This window comes from Erpetoichthys calabaricus, chromosome 7 (genome assembly GCF_900747795.2).
Source record: "Erpetoichthys calabaricus chromosome 7, fErpCal1.3, whole genome shotgun sequence".
In the NCBI taxonomy this organism is placed as follows: domain Eukaryota; kingdom Metazoa; phylum Chordata; class Cladistia; order Polypteriformes; family Polypteridae; genus Erpetoichthys; species Erpetoichthys calabaricus.
The window spans coordinates 79617896-79636815 of record NC_041400.2 but is presented as its reverse complement, the minus strand read 5'-3'; positions in this window follow the sequence as shown (position 1 = coordinate 79636815).

Sequence of the window (18920 nt, the reverse complement as noted above, 5' to 3'; positions counted from 1 at the left end):
AAGACACCAGTGATTCACAAGAGTGATGCGTTGACGAGTGACAAGTGAGAAGTGACAAATAATACAGGAAATGAATTAAAATTGATGGTTGATGATAGGAGGAGTGAAAAATTATGATGTCCTAAAATGCATTACATTACTTTACATTACAGATTTTCATAAGGTGACACAGACAATACTGGTGACAGCTTTAACCTCTTCCCTGATTGCATTCCAAGTTACATTAGACTGGCTTGAGGATGGTTTATCTGCAAACTATGCCATGTTGTATTTTCCTTTGCATGACAAGGGTTGTCAAGAAGGTGACTGGTTCATAGGTGTATGTTGGAGTAGTTAGGCTCTTTTTGATGATCCTATTTCCCAATACATTGGTACAGGGAGATGTTGTATTGTAGAATTACACATATACAAAATATTAAGTTTAATTTAACTAGTGTGACTGTGTCAGGAGCTTGAAGTTGAATAAGTGCACAATTTAGATAAATTGATATTGTTTATGGCTTCCAGTGCTGATAAGGATTTGGGTAGAAACAAACAAAAGGAGAAACATTCTGTAAAAAACAACTTTTGGGGCAATCAAAAAACTCAGTGACTTATCTGAACAACAAAACCAATGAGGTACACTGAATATACTTTTGTCAAGTCTGATCCTGAATCCCAATACTTCAATGGTTTAATGAGGAAATAAGGAAAACAAAAAATGAGCCATTTCTTCTAGAATTACAATAATATTGTGAGAATTTTCTCCAAAAAAAAAATAAATGCAGTAAATAAAAAAGAAACCACAAAAAAACATACTATCTGGAACACATGATAGAAAAGACTTTGGTATCATCAATACACTTAAAAAGTTTATGCAGAGTGTGCAATAAACAAGGTAAATGATTTGAAATTTGACCAGGTGAACAAACAACAACTGAATTGTTTGAGAAGGTAAGTGAAGCAGAAAGATACAGAAGAAGATGGCATTTCATTGTGCATGAAGTCCATGAAAAAGTAGAAGATGGCATACAAAGTAAACTGATTGATATCTGTAGTTTGATTGTCTCTGAACATGAAGACAAATTAAAAGGAAACATAGACATAGTTCATAGACTTCAATGGAAGGAACAAGGGTAAAAACTCAAGAATAATTCTTACTCAGTTCACCAGTTGATCTTAATGTGGTTTGCTATGGAACCAAGTCACGAATTGTGGACTGTTGAAGCCAGAGAAATGGTGGTTTATGGAAGATTTAATATTGATGGATAAAGAGATGCATAAAATGCACTGTACTTTGGTAACAATGCCAGGGATAATGGAAGGAGACTTTATTATAGAGGGTTAGTTGATGGTACTGAAGTACAACCAAAATGAATCTGGATTGAAAAATGTACTGCTTATGTAATAGTTAAAAACAAATTATGCTATTTAGTTTTTGTCTTATATAATTCAGATATTCTTGGTTCAATAACAATTAATTATCTATTGTGCTCTTAGTTGTAAGGAAGCATACTGTTAATTAATTGCCGTGCTCTGATCCCTGTTCTGTTTTGTTTATTGGTTTCCAGTTTTGATTGTTTGGTGAGAAAATTGATGGGTAATGCATGAATAAAGGTCATAAGAAATAACTTGTGTCTTGTACTTAACATTTTATTGACCCAAACCATGCTACACAACGGAAATACTGCATGTAATGTATCATACTGGTGGAAGTGGTGCTTCTATTAAGTTCATCAACATTCTTCTTTATTTTACAAGAGTTTTTTTAGAACATTACATCATTAGAATAATTTAGACAAGAACACGCCATCAGCGCAAGAAAGCTCGCCAGTTCCACCCATTTAATTGTTCCAAAAAAACATCAAGGTCCCTAAAGTTCTACTGTCCACTACACTACTTGGTAACTTATTTCATGTGCCTATGGTTCTTTGTGTGAAGAAAAACATTGTAAAATTTGTGTGATATTTGTCCTTAACAACTTTCCAACATGTTTTTGTTGACTCTTTCAAAAGTAACAGTCTCAATCCACCATACCAATTTCGTTCATAATTTTAAAACCCTTCAATCATCTCCCTTCTCAATCTTATTTTGCTTAAATTGAAAAGGCTCAACTTTTTTAGTCTTTTCTCATAACTTTAAACTTTCCTCATAAGCCTTGTAAGCAGCCCAGTCCCTTATCTCTGGACTTTTTATAGTGCTGTTATGTCTTTTTTGTAGCCTGGAGACCAAAACTGTACACAATACTGCAGGTGAGGCACCACCAGTGTATTATAAAGCTTGAGCATAGCCTCCTTGGATTTGTACTCTACACATGTACTATACAACCTAACATTATATTTGCCCTCCTTAATGTCTTCTGAACACTGTCTGGAAGTTGAGAGTTCACTACAACGCCTAAATCTTTCTCATAAGGTGTACTTTCGATTTTCATACCTACCACTGAGTAAAACTAACGTTTTTACTTCCTAAATGTAATATGTTACATTTACTTACATTACATTTCATCTGCTACAAATCTGCCCAGGCCTGGTACCTTGTCTAAGTCCCTTTGTAATCATTTGACAGATTTTAGATTATATGCCAATCCACCAGCTTGGTATCATCTGCAAATGTAACTTTTTATTCATTATTGTGTATGAAGTTGCTATATAAATAAAATGCATTATTATTATTATTATTACTGTAACTGAATTGTTTCCAAATTTATCAAAGTTCAGCAGCTCTAGCATAAAAATGAGATTCAACAAAAGCCTCACACGCTGAAATGATTAACAGTCAAAATATCTTAATTTTTAAAAGTTTTAGTTAAAATTCAAAGTAAAGCAGTTCACACAAAAAAGAGAAAATTGAAATAGCAAAAAAAAAAAACAAATGCTCTTGTTAAAAAAAGTTCTGTTCAATGCTTAAATCTTGTTACATTTCAAATCGTTACAAATCACTTCAAAACGTTTCTGAACCAATTCAAAATGGTCAGAAAACTGTATGCTTATCCTGTTTTTAAGATGAAAATGGGTCTGTTAAGTCCCTGTGTACTGGAACCTGTTCTAAACAACAACTGACTCAATTAACACACTGTATCTCAGTTATAGTAAGATAGTTCTAACTCTTACTAACTTATAGGGGAAAAAGACTATACCATTGTCTATGACTATGAAAGAAAATTATATTCTATTGAAATGAAGCAAACACTAATATGAGTTTAACTCAAAGCTTTAACTTTCTAATATTGTCTCTTACAATTACAATTAAAAATAGCAGCTGCCCTGAAACTGACCCCTTTGGAATACCACTCTTCAAATCAGCCAAGTCTGATGGGGTTCCTTGCACCATGACCCTCTCCTTCCTATTTCTGAAAAAATTTTGCATCCATCTAAAAACATCCTGAACTCTCATTACTTTTAGTTTGATGTCCAACCTCTCATGTAGCATCTTATCAAATGCTTTCTGAAAGTCAAGATAAATAATATTGTAAGCATCATTTTAATCATAACCTTTTTTTGCTTCCTCATAGAATTTCATCATGTTAGTAAAACCCATGCTGACTGTTACCATATGTTGCTCAATCTTATCCTTAATAATTCCTTCCATTACTTTACCTGACATGAATGTTATCCTTACTTGCCTATAGTTGCTTACATCTGGCTGATCACTCTTTTTATATAATGGGATAATATTTGTCATTTTCCAGTCCTTTGGAATTTCTTGGGTGTGCAGTGACTTCCTAAAAATATGTTTCAAGGGTTTATATATCAAGTCAGGTCAGGACAGGTCAGGTTGGGGAGCATGCACTGGTACAGCGCATTGTCGCACCCACCACACCAGCTCGGGATCCTGTTTGGCAACCCTCCAGGCAAACACGCACTCCAGTCCCACACTCTGAAAATTACCATCTATCTGTCTCAGCCAGGTGTTACATGGGCGTCCCCTTGGCCTGGTCCATCTGCTCGTGTCCTCAACAATTAGGAACATGGGAGCCGGATCACCCTAAGGGAATTACGCCACATGGCCGTAGTGCTGTATCTGATGCTAACTCACAATGCAGGAAATGTGCCTCATTTGGGACTCTTCAAGCAACTGATCATTTGACACAAAGTCAAACCTGCGGTACCCAAGGATTCTCTGAAGAGGCATAGTACTGAAGGAGTCCAGTCTTCGTCTCAGGTCACTGGATAGCATCCATGTATCGCAACCATATAGCAAGACAGGAAGCACCAGAACTCTAAAGACTTGGACCTTTGTCCTTTTGTATAGATATTGGGAGTACCACAAACCCCTTTCCAGCAACCTCATGAGCCCCCATGCTCTCCCAACCTGTCTACTGACTTCATAGGAAGAATCACCCGAGAAATGAATGTTGCTGCCGAGGTACCATAAGTAAATCTCTCAACAAGGTCGACACTCTCTCTGTAGACAGACACACTGTTGAAAGCTGTGCCTAAGAGGTCATTAAAGGTTTTTATCCAGGACACCATCAAGCCAGGACACTTGGATTCCTCACTCAGTATCTCAAAAGCCTCGATCAGAACCTCCATTGTTTCTGTGAAAATCACAGCATCTTCAGCAAAGTCAAGATCAGTGAATCTTTTTTCACCAAAAGATGCCCCACAGCTGCTGGACCTCACAACCTTGCTCAATACCCAGTCCATGCAAGGTTTGAACAGAGTAGGAGCAAGAACACACCCATGACGAACCCCAGAATCAACTGGGAAAAATGCAAATGTTCTGCATCCACTCTGCACAGCGCTCACAGTACTAGCGTACAGGCTGGCCACTTTGAGAATGTCCCACAGGGCAGCTCAATCAACTGATTTGAATGCTTTATGATAATTGACAAAGGCTGCAAAAAAAACTCTGCTGATATTTGTGTTTGCGTTCCATGAGAACCCTCGGTGGCAGGATGCGGTCGATGGTAGACTTCTTAGATGTAAAACCATACTGCTCCAGTCGCTGGTAAGTGAACAAGTGATCATGGATCCTATAGATGATGATCCTAGCAATGACCTTACCTGGTGCTGAGAGCAGTGTTATCCCCTGTAGTTGCTGCAATCCAGGCGATTACCCTTCCTTTTCCAGATAGGAACTGTTTTCCAGTCAGTTGGGATGACGCCCGTCTCCCAAATGGAAGCAAAGATTGCTTGCAATGCTTGGAGGACAGCCTTACCATAAGCCTGGAGTGATTCACCCCAGATACCGCAGATCCCTGCAGCCTTCCCTGCCCTCAACTCGTTCACCACCTGTGTGATCTCAGTGAGATTGGGTGGTTCACAGTTAATTTGTAGCGGGGCTACATAGTAATAGTGTATTCGATGTCTGTGCTGAGTGTGTTTTGTTTCCATCATCCCGTTTACTGTTTGTTATGTGTACGTCAGTGAATGTTGTCCCCGTAAGTACAGAGGGGACGGATGAAGGAGAGAGACTGCAGCCCCGGGATGGAAAGCACATGTTCACATTCAGTTACATCCGGTTCATTACTATTTAAACGATCAGGAGTGGAGAAGAAGAGAGGAAGGACAAAGACGGATATTTCATTTAACAACAACAAACCATCATTTCCTGCTATTTTTCACATCGTGCTTTGTATCCAGTTTGTTTCTCATTCCGCCGGATTCACTTCAGCTCAATCATCACTAGAAACCCCGGGGTTGAACTTCATTATCCACCATACGCCGAGGAAACACAGTGAGATTGTTTCATTTTTCTGGGAGATTCAAACGCATCCATTGTTTCAGTCATCCGTATTCAGGACAGTAATATACCCGGACTCAAGTTCATGATCATTGTTATTTCAGTATTCATTTATTATTGTTATTTGTGTTTTGTGTTTGTTTTACGTTACAGGGGCAAGGGAGGGTTTGTTATTGTATATATGGTGTTTTCACGTTGTTGCTTTGGTGGAGGGATATACATACAGTGCATCCAAAAAGTATTCACAGCGCATCACTTTTTTCACATTTTGTTATGTTACAGCCTTATTCCAAAATGGATTAAATTCATTTTTTTCCTCAGAATTCTACACACAACACCCCATAATGACAACGTGAAAAAAGTTTACTTGAGGTTTTTGCAAATTTATTAAAAATAAAAAAACTGAGAAATCACATGTACATACAGTGGTGTGAAAAACTATTTGCCCCCTTCCTGATTTCTTATTCTTTTGCATGTTTGTCACACAAAATGTTTCTGATCATCAAACACATTTAACCATTAGTCAAATATAACACAAGTAAACACAAACTGCATTTTGTAAATGGTGGTTTTTATTATTTAGGGAGAAAAAAAAATCCAAACCTACATGGCCCTGTGTGAAAAGGTAATTGCCCCCTGAACCTTATAACTGGTTGGGCCACCCTTAGCAGCAATAACTGCAATCAAGCGTTTGCGATAACTTCCAATGAGTCTTTTACAGCGCTCTGGAGGAATTTTGGCCCACTCATCTTTGCAAAAATTGTTGTAATTCAGCTTTATTTGAGGGTTTTCTAGCATGAACCGCCTTTTTAAGGTCATGCCATAGCATCTCAATTGGATTCAGGTCAGGACTTTGACTAGGCCACTCCAAAGTCTTCATTTTGTTTTTCTTCAGCCATTCAGAGGTGGATTTGCTGGTGTGTTTTGGGTCATTGTCCTGTTGCAGCACCCAAGATTGCTTCAGCTTGAGTTGACGAACAGATGGCCGGACATTCTCCTTCAGGATTTTTTGGTAGGCAGTAGAATTCATGGTTCCATCTATCACAGCAAGCCTTCCAGGTCCTGAAGCAGCAAAACAACCCAGACCATCACACTACCATCACCATATTTTACTGTTGGTATGATGTTCTTTTTCTGAAATGCTGTGTTCCTTTTACGCCAGATGTAACGGGACATTTGCCTTCCAAAATGTTCAACTTTTGTCTCATCAGTCCACAAGGTATTTTCCCAAAAGTCTTGGCAATCATTGAGATGTTTCTTAGCAAAATTGAGACAAGCCCTAATGATCTTTTTGCTTAACAGTGGTTTGCGTCTTGGAAATCTGCCATGCAGGCCGTATTTGCCCAGTCTCTTTCTTATAGTGGAGTCGTGAACACTGACCTTAACTGAGGCAAGTGAGGCCTGCAGTTCTTTAGACGTTGTCCTGGGGTCTTTTGTGACCTCTCGGATGAGTCGTCTCTGCGCTCTTGGGGTAATTTTGGTCGGCCGGCCACTCCTGGGAAGGTTCACCACTGTTCCATGTTTTTGCCATTTGTGGATAATGGCTCTCACTGTGGTTCGCTGGAGTCCCAAAGCTTTAGAAATGGCTTTATAACCTTTACCAGACTGATAGATCTCAATTACTTCTGTTCTCATTTGTTCCTGAATTTCTTTGGATCTTGGCATGATGTCTAGCTTTTGAGGTGCTTGTGGTCTACTTCTCTGTGTCAGGCAGCTCCTATTTAAGTGATTTCTTGATTGAAACAGGTGTGGCAGTAATCAGGCCTGGGGGTGGCTACGGAAGTTGAACTCAGGTATTATACACCACAGTTAGGTTATTTTTTAACAAGGGGGCAATTACTTTTTCACACAGGGCCATGTAGGTTTGGATTTTTTTTCTCCCTAAATAATAAAAACCATCATTTAAAAACTGCATTTTGTGTTTACTTGTGTTATATTTGACTAATGGTTAAATGTGTTTGATGATCAGAAACATTTTGTGTGACAAACATGCAAAAGAATAAGAAATCAGGAAGGGGGCAACACTGTAAGTATTCACAGCCTTTGCTCAATACTTTGTCGATGCACCTTTGGCAGCAATTACAGCCTCAAGTCTTTTTGAATATGATGCCACAAGCTTGGCACACCTATCCCTGGCCAGTTTTGCCCATTCCTCTTTGCAGCACCTCTCAAGCTCCATCAGGTTTGATGGGAAGCGTCGGTGCACAGCCATTTTAAGATCTCTCTAGAGATGTTCAATCGGATTCAAGTCTGGGCTCTTGCTGGGCCACTCAAGGACATTCACAGAGTTGTCCTGAAGCCACTCCTTTGATATCTTGGCTGTGTGCTTAGGGTCGTTGTCCTGCTGAAAGATGAACCATCGCCCCAGTCTGAGGTCAAGAGCGCTCTGGAGCAGGTTTTCATCCAGGATGTCTCTGTACATTGCTGCAGTCATCTTTCCCTTTATCCTGACTAGTCTCCCAGTCCCTGCCGCAGAAAAACATCCCCACAGCATGATGCTGCCACCTCATGCTTCACTGGGATGCAGGGATGTAGGGATGGTATTGGCCTGGTGATGAGCGGTGCCTGGTTTCCTCCAAACGTGACGCCTGGCATTCACACCAAAGAGTTCAATCTTTGTCTCATCAGACCAGAGAATTTTCTTTCTCATGGTCTGAGAGTCCTTCAGGTGCCTTTTGGAAAAATCCAGGCGGGCTGCCATGTGCCTTTTACTAAAGAGTGGCTTCCGTCTGGCCACTGTACCATACAGGCCTGATTGGTGGATTGCTGCAGAGATGGTTGTCCTTCTGGAAGGTACTCCTGTCTCCACAGAGGACCTCTGGAGCTCTGACCGAGTGACCATCGGGTTCTTGGTCACCTCCCTGACTAAGGCCTTTCTCCCCTGATCACTCAGTTTAGATGGCCGGCCAGCTCTAGGAAGAGTCCTGGTGGTTTCGAACTTCTTCCACTTACGGATGATGGAGGCCACTGTGCTCATTGGGATCTTCAAAGCAGCAGAAATTTTTTTGTAACCTTCCCCAGATTTGTGCCTCGAGACAATCCTGTCTCAGAGGTCTACAGACAATTCCTTTGACTTCCTGCTTGGTTTGTGCTCTGACATGAACTGTCAACTGTGGGACCTTATATAGACAGGTGTGTGCCTTTCCAAATCATGTCCAATCAACTGAATTTACCACAAGGTGGACTCCAATTAAGCTGCAGAAACATCTCAAGGATGATCAGGGAAACAGGATGCACCTGAGCTCAATTTTGAGCTTCATGGCAAAGGCTGTGAATACTTATGTACATGTGCTTTATCAGTGTTTTTATTTTTGATAAATTTGCAAAAATCTCAAGTAAAATTTTTTCATGTTGTCATTATGGGGTGTTGTGTGTAGAATTCTGAGGAAAAAAATGAATTTAATCCATTTTGGAATAAGGCTGTAACATAACAAAATGTGGAAAAAGTGATGCGCTGTGAATACTTTTCGGATGCATTGTATATATATATATATATATATATATATATATATATATATATATATATATATATATATATATATTCTACATGGGGAATGTCCAGTATTGTTTTGTTATTGTGTTCCATTTAATATATTTATTCACTTATTTTACATACCTGCTTTTGTGTGCTTGTGATTCCCCGTTGATTGAGGGGAAGATATTATTTGTTAGAGGTACAGCTTGGTATATGTAGATTCATCTCAGTAATTTATCCAGGCCACAGGTTTTGGTAGTGTAGCTGCTGGCTGGGTAAGGGGTCAGCCGTTACAAATTGGAGGATCAGTTTCAAGAACCATGGACCTAGAGATAGCCAACGTCCTAGCTGGAGGATCAGCTTTAAACAGCTGCTCAAAGTAGCCAGCCCAGTGGGTCACAACTGCAGTGTCATCCATAAGGACCGTTCCATCAGAGTGCCCAGCGAGATTAAACACCTCCTTCTGAGAACATCAATAACACTAACACAACTCTCAGCAACCTTCAGGGTCTTGTCACAGGTCTCCAACATCACATTAGCATCAGCAGTCGTACCCAAGTCCATAAGTTCCTCACACAAACTTCATGCAGACTCATTAGAAACACCATGTTCTTGGAAAATGGCCAGGTCCAGCTTCATTTGCCTAGTAGGTAGTAGCCTACTGGACCTAAGCTGGATCTTCTGAGTAGCAACAAGTCTGTAGTCAGCATTCACAAACTGGGCACTTCTGTAGACCCTGCAGTTTTGTAAGAGTCTCCAGCACCTTCCCACAAAGATGTGATTGATCTATTTCACCGTACAACCAGTATTGGAGTACCAAGTTCAACAATGTGGCTCAACGTGCTGAAACCAGGATCCAGTGATCTGCAGACCCTGACCCTTTGCAAAGTCAAGGAACATGGAGCCACTTTCATCATAGTTGCCATACCCATGTGGATCGACACAATCCTCATAGCCAGCTCTGTCAGTGCCAGTGGTCGCATTGAAATCACCCATGACCAGAGGAGTGTCACCTGGCGGGCACCCATCAACCACCAAGTGAAGATGCAAATAAAATGTCTCTCTCACCAAGACGTCACTCACCGCGGTCAGAGCATACACTGAGACAACAGATAAGGCACCCAGAGTGTGCTTTAATCTGACTCTCATAAAACGCTCATTGAAAGGAGTGATATTGGACCCCATCCGAAGGAGCCAATTCACCACAGCAGCAGTTACTTCCTGAGTATGACAGCCATCAGAGTGACCGGACCAATAAAAGGTGTCCCAGGTCTGAGCACCTCAGAGACTGCCGTCATTGAAAGGAGGAGTTTACAAAGCTCCTCCGACAGCAGAAGAAGTTGATCATCATGCTGGAGAGAGAAAAAGTTCCACGCGCCTACCCGGATGGGCTGCCTCAAGTTGGGACCCGAGTGCTGCTGTGCAGCAGGTGACGCCCCAGCACCACACCAGTTCTGATCCCCAACAGGCCTGACCCCATTGGCTCTCTGATGGTTTTAACTGTTCTGGGGATCAGACTCCTGAGTTCTTTCCCCCATCACCTTCGTAATGTGAGCAACCTTCCCATAGGCAGCTACAATAGAGCTACTCCCACGGAAAGCAGAAAGGAGTCCTGTCTGTCGTCTCAGAGCTGTGTGAAGTTTTTTTTACGGTGGCTGGAGTACCAATCCTGCCACCAACCTATATGATTTCCCTGCCAGCTGGAGGACCACTTGCAGGGCCAGGTGCAGTTTAATGTCATACCCAGGACACAAAGGTTTATATATTTACTTGCCAAATATGTTTATTTAATTATACAAATTTATTTATATATGTACTCACTGAACTCCTTAAGAACTTGAGGATAAATATTATCTGGTCCTGGTGATTTGCTTGATTTCAGCCTATTTATTTCTAAGCAGTACTTATCCCTCCACAATTTCCACAGTACCCCCTAGCAGTTCCTTTTACTGTTGGGAAGTTAGCCACTTGGCAGTGGCAGATGCTTTATTATTTTTTCTAGCTTCAAGTGAAACAATAGTTTCATTAAAATAAAACAGTTAATCAATTATACTCAGAGACACATTATGTCTGATGACAAAGTACCTGCTGCTGTTAGCACTTTAGGCTGCAGCGCCTCAGAGTCATTACCATCAGAGGCCAAAGAACATTTCTTTATCTCTACGGCTTCACAAATATGATAGCAACTCCTTGCAGGTGTTTCAAGAAGCCCGCTACAATAAAATGGATATTGATTTGGATTCAGTTTTAGTCCTGGAACTTTCCACAAGTTTTCCATCTGAGCTCTTTGTTGCCCGGGGCCATTATGTTGTGAAGTGCAACAAAGTAGTGTTTACAAGAGGCTTTTGGCCAGAAGGATGTAATTGCATCCTTTCAAACTTGTCCCAACTTGCGTTATTGACAGTCCAAATAAGCAATGAAAATACAATATATGCTGCTGCTGTACTGTATGTTGGCTAGAGAAGGAAGCTTTTCCAGATTTTAAAACATTGCCACCAAGTAAATGAAATTCTCCAGATTTTTTGCTGGTTTAGATCAATAGTTCCAACTTAAATGCCATGTGAGGAGTGAAAGCTTTGCAAGATGCAACACTTACTGAGCATGCACTCCAGACAGATAAGCTAGTTTTGCCTAATTCAAATAACATCATTGGATCTAATGACTCAGCTACATTTGTCAATGCAGTCTCCCATACAGACATTTATCCCTGGTAAGTTGTGAAGAAACTTAAAAATAGTAAAACAAAACCTAAATAGAGAATTAATGATCTTAGAATTAAATGACCAAAGCAGCATATATCTAGGTGACTTCATCAGTCTCCTTCAGAGGCCTGAATGATATGACCTCAGCAGATGAACATTTCTTATTACAGGTATGCAAACTTACATAATTTCTCATTATTGATTTTCCCATCAAGACACAAGATGAGGCAATGGCCTATACCATGGTAGAATGATAAATGGCAGACTGGATATTTCCTCACTTCATTTTGCAAGGTCTAGACAATGCTATCACTCCTGATATGCTCCAGATAAAGATGACCAAAAAAGATTTCAGCATAACTCTGCTACTCACTCTAAAGAATCACCCTTATTTTGTCACCAGACTCCAAGTCCTCACCATAAGCATGTCTTTCTTTGGGATCATTAGAACTACAGTATATAGGAAAACACAAATTTTGCAATCAGAATTTTCCTCTTGACAACTAAAGAAACAGAAAAGCTCATCTTTAATTCGCAACATCATTATTATGAACACGGAGAGAAGGTTAATAAGATCTTAGCTCAACAAATCCACAAGCAGGAAGTCCACAATGCAATAACAGTAATTACCAACACAGACAGAGATAAAATCATTGACCATGAAAATATAACCCACACATTTAGAAAGTACTATAAGTCCTTATATTCTACTAAGTTTAAAGAAGATAAGACATAATCTAAAGAGCCTTTTGATTCATTACAGATACCATTACTGGATACTCTTAGTGTAGTGGAACTTAATAAATCTCTGACACTCTCAGAATTACTGGACGCTATGAACTCACTTTAAAGTGGGAAAACAGCAGGCCCTGATAGCTACCCAGTGGGATTTTATAAACATTTTTCAGATATGTTAGCTCAACTATTATTAGCAATGCTTATATAAGCTAGAGACAACACAATTCTACCTCAGACTGTTCGCCAACCATTAATTACCATTTTCCTAAGAAAAATAAGGACTTATTATAATGTGCACCATACTGACCAATCTCACGCCTGAATAATTTCATTTCATAAGTTCATAATTGTGGCTGCACGCATAGACACAGTGGCTCAGTGTTCTTCCTTTTGGTGAATTGTGTGTCTGTTTGTGTACATGTAGCTTTTCATCATGATGACATTTTACTGGGCATATAATGTCTACAGTTGGCATGATCTCCTAAAAACAGGAATATGCAGTGAGTGGTCTGTTACAGCTGAGTTTCTCTACTTCCAAGATACCCTGGTGGACATAGCCAGGCACCTGGGATCCCCGTTGATTAACATCCCCTCAGGTAGGAGATGGAGGGATCACAGGGACAGGAGGCAAAAGTGGGGCTACAATGCTGGCATTCTGGTGAGGCTACTGAGGCGGCCACAAGCTGTCTCTTCCTAGCATTGTTCTCACTTACAAAAGATCTCTTGCAAATATGATGTACGAATTGAATCTACAGGTTGTGGCAAATAAGGTCATCAAGGACTGTTGCATTCTAATCACGGAAACCAGGCTTCATTCACTCATTCCGGATACAACTATCTGGTTAGCAGTCCGCACAGTACACAAGCAGGACAGGACTGGAGACTCTGGTAAGAGAAAAGGGGGTGGGGGATTATGCTTGTATGTCAGGAACAGCTAGTGTACTAACACTAAGTTTGTACATAGTCACTGTTCCCCGGATTTGGAGTTTGTGACTGTTAAATGCAGGCCCATATAGTTTCCCTGGGAGTTTGCTATAGTTATAGTAACTGCTGTGTATATTTCACCGGATGTGAACACTAGCTCAGCTCTTGGTTATTTATACTTTATAGTACCATTAGCACTCAACAGAGTATGTATCCTGAGGCCATTAGCATCACAGCGAGAAATGTAACTATGTGGATTTAAAAACATTGCTCTCCAGATTCCATCAGCACATTAAGTGTGCTACTAGGTGAGCAAATACACTGGACAAGGTGTATTCCAATATCAAACAAGACTTCAGAGCTAAATTACTACCACACCTGGGCCAGTCCAACGACCTGGCTCTGCTTTTAATCCCAGCATATACGCCCCTTAGTAAGAGTATTCCTATCACATTTAAGACTTTAAAAAAGTGGCCTGAAGGGGCTTCTCAACAACTGAAGGATTGCTTTGAGAGAACAAACTAAGATATTTTTAAACATCAAGACCTGAAAAAGTATACTACAACTGTTTTGGGCTATATAAAGTTCTGCATGAACATTGTCACAGTGGGCAAGTGTATCCAAGTCTATCCCAATCAGAACCCTGGATGACAAAAGAAATACAGAACCTGCTCAAGGACAGAAATGCCGCTTTCAGGTCTGGTGAGAGGGCACAATACAGTGCTGCCAGAGCCAAATTAAAAAAAGGGCATAAAAAAGGGCAAGGCTGCTTACAAGAGAAGGATTGAGGACTACTTCCATAGTATCAATACAAGGTAGGTATGTCAGGGGGTTTAGCACTTTGCTGGCTACAAACCCAGCAACCCCCCAGCTGCTGATGGTGGTGCTTCTCTGGCTGAGGAGCTGAACAACTTCTTTGCCTGTTTCAAGGTGAAGTCATCAGAGCCATCTACATCATATCTACCAGCCCACAACAACCAAATCCTCACGATCGAGGAGCATGAGGTGAGGCGCACACTGAAGGCGATGAACCCGATTAAGGCTTTGGGACCTGATGGTGTCTGTGGATAAGTGCTGTTGGAATGTGTGGATTAACTGGCTGGGGTTTTTACCAAGATCTTCAACCAGTCCTTATCCCAGTCAACTCTTCCACCCTGCCTAAAGTCCTTTATTATAGTTCCACTGGCAAAAAAGAGTACCATCAGCAGTTTGAGTGACTATTGTCCAGTGGCATTTACCCCTGTGACCATGAAGTGCTTTGATAAACTGGTCTAGACTCACATCATTTCAAGCCAAACAGATCTACAGAGAATGCCATAGGCACATCTCTCCATGCTGTCCTAACTCACTCGGAGCATTAGTGGAGTTACGTTAGGTTGCTCTTTGTAGACTTTAGCTCTGCATTTCATGCCATCCTCCCTCATAGACTGGTGAACAAACTGACAGACCAGGACTATCCCACTGTCTGTTTGTCTCTGGATTATGACCTTCTCTGAATACTCCCAGAAGATGAGAATAGGCCCCCACATCTCCTTAACCCTCCGCCTTAGCACTGGTTTTCTGCAGGTCTGTGCGCTGAGTCCTTTCTCTTCTACTCTACACCTAGGACTGTAATCCCCGCACACTTCAGCAATGGCATCATTAAATATGCAGATGACACCATCGTAGTGGGGCTCATTTCTCAGGAGAGTGAGTCCGCTAATTGGGATGAGGTGGAGCGGCTGTTTGTGTGGTGCAGAAACAACAATCTGGCTATTAGTACCACCAAACCAAGGAGCTAATCATTAATTTTAGGAGGAGGAAAATGGGTATTCAACTCCTTTTCATTGGCAAGGACTGTGTGAAGGAGATGTCGGACTTCTGGTTCCTGGGTGTGCACATAAAGGAAGACATGACATGGAGCACTAACATCACAAAGCTGGTAAAGAAGGCACAGCAGAGATTTAACTTCCTGAGTATCCTCAGGAAGAATAATTTAACTAAAAACTGCTCATGTCCTTCTATTGTTCCTTTAAAGTGAGCATATTAACTTACTGTATCTACGGTTTGCCAGCTGCATGATATCAGAGAGGAAAGTGCTCCAGGGGGTCGTCAACAAGACTCAGAAGATTATCAGATACCCTCTCCCATAACCGGAAGATCTTTACAGTTCCCATTGCCTTGAAAAGGCCAAGAGAATACTTAAAGATCCATTCCATTCCAGTCACACTCTGTTTGAACTGCTGCTCTTGGGCACACATTTTAGAACAATAAAAGCAGATTTAAAAAAAAATGTATTCAAAGGCCATAACTATGCTAAATGCTGCTCATATTGTGAAACCTTATGAATAAATGCCAGCAGAATGTGAAAAATGTCTTGTATGTGTTGCATCCCTTTTTGCTTTGCACTGATAGGATGGCATCCAATTTCATTGTAAATGTGCAATTTTATTGTATATGTGCAAAGATAATGTAACCAACTGCAATCTGCCTTTCTCTGCGTCGTGTAAATGATCGTTAAATAAGAGGCACGTAGGGTCAGAACAGAAGCTTTTATTCTCCTCTCCAAAAACTTTCCAAAACAAAAGAAAAAAAATGGACAAGACGTCACATAAGTGGCTTCTCCCTTATGCCTAATAAATAATAAATTAAATCAATTACAAATTATTAATACAAAATAAATTAAACAAAAATCAGGAAAAACTTAGTTAGAACTGAAACCACAACCTACCTCACAGCGTCCATCGTGCTTCTGGCGTCAGAGCCAAAAAACGTGGTACATGCGTGCTAAATAACGCCTGTACTACAACAGATTATATTTTCAGTATGCTATTCACTATTTACAGGGATCAACTAATTTTGGGGAAGTTCATAACTAAAAAAAAAATGAAATTATAAATAACATATTACACTTTGCTACACTAACACCTCATAGATTTTATTATATCTGGATGCAGAAAAAGCATTGGGTTCAGCCCAAACATATGTGCATGGATCAAACTACTCTGTACTAGTCCAGAAGCCTAAGTTCATATTAACAACATTGTTTCAGACTACTTCAAACTAGAAAGTGGTACTGGACAAGGATGCCCCCTTTTACTATTGCTCTTTGCAATCACCATTGAGCCATTGGCTACTTACATTCGAAATGCATCAGAGATAAAGGGGATTTCCACGGAAGGATTTGAACAAAAAATATAATTATTTGCAGATGATATAGTACTGTATATATCAGACCCACAAAATTCTGTGACAGCAGTCCTAAAAGCACTAGCAGATTTTCAAAAGATATCTGGACTTATAATTAATTTGAATAAAACTGTGCCTTACCAGTGAACTCTCTAACACATAATATCAGACAGGACACCTTCCCATTCATCTTAACAGATCAGATTAAATACCTCGGGATAAATATAAAGGTCTTTTTCAACAAAAGTTTGCTATCTGTATGGAAAAAATTAAATGACATGAATAGATGATCTATCATCCATCTTAAATTAGCAGGCAGATTCAACACTGTCAAGATGAACATCCTTCCTAAACATCGTTTTCTATTTCACAGCATCCCTATATAAATTAACAAATTATTTTTAAGAAATAAGATTCAATCATATACTCATTTATTTGGAATTTGAGACATCCATGCATCAAAAATGTGACTCTACAATAACTTAAAGCAGAAGGAGACATGGCACTACCTAAATTTCAATTTTATTACTGGGCAGTAAATATACATTGCAGGTCATAAAGACCTGGACATCAACATAAATAGATGAACACACACAGGCTTGGTTTGCAATAGAAATAAAATCCTGCAGTACTTTATATTCTCTGCTTTGTGAACTAGTAAATACAAATTATTGTCAATATACTAATAATCCAATTGCCCTTCATTCAATCAGAATATGAAACCAAAGTAGGAAGTACTTTAACCCTAAAATTTTCTGACTTTTCATTTTGTGTAGTCTTGAAAAATGTGCCGAAATCCGCTTCTCAATAGCTTAGTGTAAATAAGTGCTACAGTAGCACAAAGTAGTTGGGGGTCTCCGAAACCCCCCCCCCCCCCCCCCCCATTGATGAAAACGCTATCATTTTTGTATGAGCGTTTTTGCTTCGTTTTATATTTTATTTTATTTTATATTTGAATTTTCTATTTAAATTTGTATTTTCTTTGGTTTAGCTTTTCTTACTCCTGCCTGAGACATTGCTGGTGTATAGTTTGTTGAGGAGCAAGTCCAGTTGATGTGTTTATGAACAATGAGTCAACGACCAACAAAGAAATTCAATGCAAGTGAAGCCCTGGCTGAAATAATGAAGGAGTTGTCGGATTTCGATACATCAGACAACTCAAATGAAGAGTACATTGATGATGGAAGTGACACTGTGTCAAGTGATGAGGAAACAAAAATTGATGATGAAACAGCCCCGTGGAGATGCAGCAAATGTAGCTAAGAAGTGATGCTGGCACATGTGCCCAAGGGCAAATGAGAGAAAGATAAAGGCCGCTTGCTCCCAGTGCAAACTTCCAGTTTGCCAGGAACATTCAGAGCGTTCCCTTGTGTGTCTGGCCTGCAAAGAAGTTGAAGTTGAGACAGATTCTGAGTGACTTGTTCTGTATGTGAATCAGACATGTAACTGACATCTTGTTTTAGTGCTACTATGACTGTATTTTATATGATTTGGTGAACACTAAACATGAATTACTATTACAAAGGTAACATGTAAACCATTGAAAATTTACATCACATTTACTTCATTTCAGAGGTATTAAAAATTTCTGAAGTCATTGTATTGCTTTTTAGGCAGATTTAACCAGTTTAAAATTGTCTGCAAGACCCCCCTTTCATGGAAACGTTATAAAAATGGCATTCATGCATAAGGGTTAAGGCAGAGAAACTCTTATCTGTTGCACCTCTACATGACAACCACCTTTTTCTACTCTCTCAGATCTACACAGTATTTAATGTTTTTAAAATATCTTGGATTAAAACACTTAGAGATTTGTACAGAGATAATGTCTTTGCATTCTACAAACAATTAAGCTTCAAATTTAACTTCTCATCAACACAACTTTTACATTTCTTTCAAATTAGAAACTTTGCCTAATGGAACCTGCCCGATTTTCTTCACCTCTCACCTATTTCTATTCCAGAAGAAATATTGATCAGTCTTGAAGACTCATATACAGTAGCATCTCTACAATATATAAAAACATTTTAAAGTCCCTCACTTGCAAAGATCTCAGAGTTCGGTGGGGAAAAGACCTTTCACTTAATATTTCAGAAAAGGAATGGAAGAAATGTATTCTAGCTACATATGCAGAAGGCACTCAATCATTCAACTTAAAATCTCTTATCAAGCATATTTATTTTGTTTAAAATTGTCCAAAATGTACCCTGTGAATGTTGTAATCTAAGCTTCAGCCTTAATGGGCT